The sequence below is a fragment of the Rhinoderma darwinii genome, chromosome 11 (assembly GCF_050947455.1).
Source record: "Rhinoderma darwinii isolate aRhiDar2 chromosome 11, aRhiDar2.hap1, whole genome shotgun sequence".
NCBI lineage: Eukaryota > Metazoa > Chordata > Amphibia > Anura > Rhinodermatidae > Rhinoderma > Rhinoderma darwinii.
In genome coordinates this window covers 101,471,576-101,477,575 of record NC_134697.1, presented here as the reverse complement: position 1 = coordinate 101,477,575, position 6,000 = coordinate 101,471,576, and the positions used below count along the sequence as shown (strand labels likewise).

Sequence of the window (6,000 nt, the reverse complement as noted above, 5' to 3'; positions counted from 1 at the left end):
GAAACAAAATATTACTCGGTCAGATCTTAGTCTTGGCCGCCAATCCCCAGGTGACCTATTCAGCTTCTCCCCTGTGGTTCTGATCAAGCCTTCGAGAGCTTCCGTTTCGGTATTCTCCTTACCCACTGGGTAAAACCAAGTCACAAAACAATTGGGCCCTTCTAATTTTATCTTTTGAGGATTTCAATAGAAAATGGACAGACGAGGAGTGTTAACAATGGACAGGTAAGAGCTCCAGCCTTTTGCAAAGATGGTAAATTCCTTTAATCCCTCCTTACTACTCAAGCCTTAAGTCAATATGTGATCAAACAATCCAACCTGTCACTTACTCTACATTTTCTTTAGAAATCATAATCCTGGGTGGTAACTGTGAACCAAAATAACATCTGGGTGTTCTTCCTCCACTGACAAAAAAGAATAAATTTGTAAATGGAGAAATGCCAGTATTTACCATGAGTTAAAGGAGTTTCCCACTTTTGACAATCTCTGCTCGTTAGGAGTCCCTTGACAATAAACTGATCACAAAGTGTTCCCCTGCCGATCGGCTGTAATCTGTGGTAAACCTGACAGTAAATGTTTCATTTCCCTGCAGCTCCCCCACAGGGGAAATTAGGCATCACATAGTGCCCAGTCAAATCAATGGGCTTGTTGTGTAATTCAGGACAGGACAGGTCCTCCAGAATGAGGGACGCTCTTGGTAAATGCTCTCGATTTTGGCCAAGAACAGGAGATCCCCTTCTATAGACTCAGAATTCTCGAATACTATATAGGAAACGGTGGACAAGTGAAGAAGTAATACTAGGATGCTACACAAGGGCTCTGGCAAAATGTAAGATTCCACTTATGGCTGGTCTCCCACCCTAGAAAACCTCTTGTCTGAGGTCATGCAATCAGTAGATCTGTGGGGTTCCTCTTGCCTGTTTCTGCATGGCGGGTTGCCACAATGTCCTAACCATCCTCTGTATAAATTAATATTCCTTCCAGCAGAGTGCTACTTTATACAGGGTATTGGAGATCTTTGGGTGAGTAAATCTCTGAATAAAAACAGAACTTCTTCAGGATCTCTAGAAATGTGTATGAAGGGTTTCCAATCAGCAGCAACTAAATTACCCTGTAGCGCCACCAGAGGTGAAATGAAGCATTACACAGTAACCATTGAGATAAATGTGCAATCCATGTTATGCCCGGAGGTGCCGAGTCCAGAGCGGGAGACGCTCTTGGGAACTGCTCTTCACAATGGCCAGAATACCCAAAGTTTAGGTTTTATCACTTGGAGATGACTTAGCGACCTTTAACACCTAATCCTGGTCTCTGCAAGCTTTAATGGGTGGGCAAAGGTACATGTCCTCATTCAAACGGAGGGCTCATAGTGAGGTGAACTAAAGGGCAATGACCTACAGTATGGCCCTTCTAGAAGTTCTCCACTTTGCACAATTGCTACCTGTTAGAAGGGTCCCTTAACATTAAACTGATCACAAAGTGTCCCCCTGCTGGGACCCCAAGTCATCAGCTGTAATTTATTTTCTGTCTGGCGATATTATTGATATAGGAGAGGAGTTGTCTTATTCAGTTTCCCTACAGCGCCTCCACAGGGGAAATTGGGCATTACACAGTGTCAATTCACATTAATGGGATGCCTGTGTAATACAGGAGAGGTCCTCCAGAGAGAGAGGCGCTCTATGTAACCGCTCTCCACTCTGGGCAAGAGAGGAGGGTCCTGAACACGGCACCCCCGCTATTAACTCAGAATTCTCTAACGGGACCTTTGGAAATGGGGTTTCTAACCTAAACAACCTCTCCAACCCCTTAATGGATCCGGAGAGCCATAACGTTGAAATATTGAGAAGCCGTATGAGGGCTTGTTTATTCGCAGGACAGGTGGTATTTTTTTTTTATCGACACCATTTTGGGGAACATATCATTTATTGTATCATTTATTGTATTATTTTTTATATTTTTTTTTATTTATTTAAAAAAAATAAAAAATAAAAAAAGCAATTTTGTCATGGTTTTGAAGGTGTTGACCGTGGCATGTATATTCTATAGTATGATTTGGGTATTTTCAGTCCCACTAGGTTACTTGGTCATGTGATCGCTTCATCGCTCAAATAATATATGGCAATAGTTTTGCAGTGGATTATGCATAACGCTGACAGGCATCCGATTAGGCTGTGCCTCTTGTCTGCCATGACAACCCATTGGCACCTCACGATTGCATTGTGTGGGGGGCGGCGCTGGGGTGAAACCATAGAAACCATGGTCGCTATTGACCGTGCATCTAAGGGGTTAAAGCGTTATTCCCATCTCCGACATATACGCAGGATATGGAATAAATGTCTGATAGATGCGAGTCCCAGTTCTGTGATTGGTCACCCAGCCCGTGTTGGGGGGCCTTAGTGGCGGCTGGGTGAACACTACATGACAGCCACAGAGAATTAGCCCGGAATAACGCTAGACGTTGGAAACCGGGAACTGGCAAAACAATCTTTACTGCCGGGAGGTGCAAGTCGTGACGGTGACAAGTTCACCAGGTGCCTACAGTTTCCACACAAAGGGAGAAATGAGACTAACTTTGCTTTGGTATTTCTGGTAACGGGGCCACGGTGACAGCAATTATTAGAACGTTTGCGGTGACAATAATCGGCCTATAAACTGCGGGTGATCACCAATGCAACAGCGACCGCGCTATCGCGACCCCGCTACTCATGGTCTCTGGGGGGGTAAGCTAAGTAACTCTTTCCCCGCACTTTCCACCGGCTCCAGCCCTGTCTGACATGCGACAGCTTCCACCCTGCCTGCCAATTGACAGTTTCCACCCTGCCTGGCAGGGTTCCCAACTTTTTGGCTTGCCACTAGCATTGTTCTGCACACGCTCGGTCAGCTCGGCACCACTCGGTTCCCACACTTTCTTCTCACAGCCTTCTACTTGCCAAAACACACCCTCTTATAACCTAGTCCCAACGGCCGAAGTGCCCGCATGTCACTCTACAACTGGTTGCTGTCACAGCGCCCTCTAGCGAATGAAAAAATGTACATTATACAGATTAACACAAAAAGAAAACGGCATTGGGACCCTTGATACCTGGAGTATGTTCAGGCTCGTAGCTTTCTATGGGCGTCTTATTACGGATCCGTACAATGCCGATCCATAACAATGAGGCACAACTAAGTTGCCTGTGAATGACGGAGTTTCATGGTACTGAAGTTTGGGCTGGGCTCCGTGTGGATGTTCTATTGTGGAGCCGTGATAGAACAGAGTATTTATTTTTTTTTATATGAAATTGCTCCATGACAGACCATATTATGGGGTATTTCCCCCTAGAAGCGAGAATATCTCCCACGCCCCGCAGAGAGCACTATATGGCGGCACATGGAGGGTTGGGAAAGCGTGAGGCCCACCCAAGACTTGTATATGTGCCAGTGTGCCTGCAATGTAGACCATGTACTGAGGTTTTGATGTGATTTTTCTTTTGTTTTTATATTTGACTTCTGTTTTTTGTGAAGATTTTAGGAATGAAATGTAATAGTGACTGCATGTAAGTGGGAGGTTTTCAGAGTATTTAGCAGTGAGGTGGAGTGATTGTAGTGTAACGCCGCTCCACTCCTCCACCCACTGGAGACGGGCACTGGTAACCAACAACACAAGAAAAACACCCGGGGAGTAGACAGCCGGTATGTAGAAAGAGAGGGAAACTTCATGTGCTTCTTGTGTTATCTGAAGGGACTACATTTCCCGTCCAGGGCTTGGAGTGAAGGGGGGATGACTGCGGGTACAATAGTAGGGAGATATAATAAGGCTACACACTGGTAGTCGGCGACTAGTGGCTCTCCAGTGTTTGTAAGACTACAACTCCCAGCTTCAAGGCCAATTCATCTCCTTCACTTTGTAGTCCACCCCCCGCTACATGGGTGACCAGCGTCGCAGCGACAATTTACAAAGATTTAGGGTCACCCATTTATAGATATGTTGGCGATAGAACACCCTATTTTTAATAAAGCAGACAATTGGTCAGTTTTCTACAATATACCCTAAGTGAATGGAGCATTTATTGAAATACTACGGCTGGTTACACACGAGCGTAATTCGGGCTCAGATCCCGCCACGACTGCAGTGTCATCGTGAGGTGTGACGTGGAGACCCCGCAGGGAGAAATGACACAAAGCAGGAGTTACAGCAACAACTTTACGTTACAATTTTTGCCGGCGCTGATGGTGCACACGGTCACGTAATATTATCAACATTTCTTTCGGGTCTGGGAGGCCCAAAAATTGGTAATGAGAAAATACATACAACTTATTATTAATGTGAGGCGAAGACTTCGTTACGATTCCGGCAGGCAAGATGGCTGGCTTCTTCTGATGCGGCAGGCAAGCCGGGGACCTCCCTCCTTGATACGAGGGCTATACTGCATTAGGGCTGGTAGTCCTCAAGATGGCGGCTGCTACTGGTGGTTGTTGACTGCTTTGTAATTTAGGACTTTGTATTTAGTCGAATCCTTTGTTGGAAACTACCGGTACACCTTTTATGGCGGTCTTCGGCCACACTTCTTCTACGGTCCCTTCCTTGACGGCCCAGCCCTATCAGCCACCACCCCACTCACTCTTCAGGCCCGGTCGCCACCCCAGGCCTAGTTCAGTCCTCACCAGTCAAACTCTCCGCAGTTCCGTCTCGTAGTCGGTGGTCCAGTCCTCCTTGCACCTCCGCAGCAGCGTTTGTTCTTCCCCTCTCACAACACAGCACTTCTCTCTATAGTGTGCAGTAGTTCCGGTCACTCCGCCGTTCTATACACTAAGTGCCACCACCAGGCGTGAAGACACACGGACACTCGAGCGTCCACCATCCCCGTGTTACAGTGCGGTAAATTCTGCCACTAAATAGCGTCCAGGTTGTACACACCGGCACCTAAATTGAGAAGGTGAACAAGTCAAGCACCTGCCCTACCTGATCAACACAGTCATCAAACATAAGCGATGCTGCCGGCCTGTGGCCTCCTGCACACAGCAATGTCGTAGTATGTAGCTGTACGGAGGCTCATGGAACGATATGTCTGCCACAGGGTGGCGCTCTATATGTCCTCATATTACCGAGTTATCTGCCTCTAGCAGCAATAGCTCCTTAATATGGCCTCCAAAGGCGCACGTCATGACCTTCTGTATAATGATGGACCTCAGAAGCCTAGGAGCGCTGTATTACAGTAGATCATTATAAGAACGGGAAATCTGTGGCTGGAGACCCTCGCTATCAAATTAAGAAGTTATACAGGATAGGAAGGGGCCATTTATTTTAATAATATTAGTGGTGAAGAATATTTTAGGTTTTATTAAGGTCCAAATAAAAGTGATGTTTGATGGTCATCCACCTGTCCTTCCACTGCTAGAACAGAAAAACACAACAGGGGCCGAGTTTGGAGCACCTTACATGATGTTCAGATGTCAATCAAAACTTCCATCTGTCCTATAAGCCCGGCAGATAGTCCCCCCATATGTTGTGTGGCCATAAGGGAATGGTTGTTTTCCAAATCTGCTCTTTCCTCAAAGTTTTGACAACCAAACTGCCCTTACATGCCCTCATCATATCCTGCCTGGACCACTACACCATCCCCCTCAGTGGCCTACCCTCTTATACCCTTGAACCCCTCTAATCCACCTTCATCTCTGCCGCCCGCTTCCTGTCACTCCTCCCTGCCCGTTCCTCACTGTTACCCACTGCCCAGCATATACATTTCCTAATACTGGCAATGATATACCAGGCCGTCCACAACCTGTACCCGTCATACATCTCTGCCCTAATCTCCTAATACCTCCCCACGCAATGTTCAGTACACCACCCAGCCCCTCATCCAGGGCCACCATCAGAAATTTCTGGGCCCCATATAGTCAAATTGTCAGGGCCCCCCCATTACTAGGGGGGGCAACGGCAAGTGGCGGGAGGGAGACTAAGGTGATACGCGAACTAGCAGTGGCTGAGTGGAGACCGTAGACAGGCAGGGGCTCTGTCAG

At 47.0% G+C, this 6,000-nt stretch overlaps 1 protein-coding gene across 1 annotated transcript in view; it reads right to left on the bottom strand.

Moving 5' to 3' along the window:
* LOC142664029 (struthiocalcin-2-like) overlaps nt 1–6,000 on the bottom strand; it is a 91,724-nt gene that overhangs the window by 84,042 nt on the left and 1,682 nt on the right. The window lies entirely within an intron of this gene.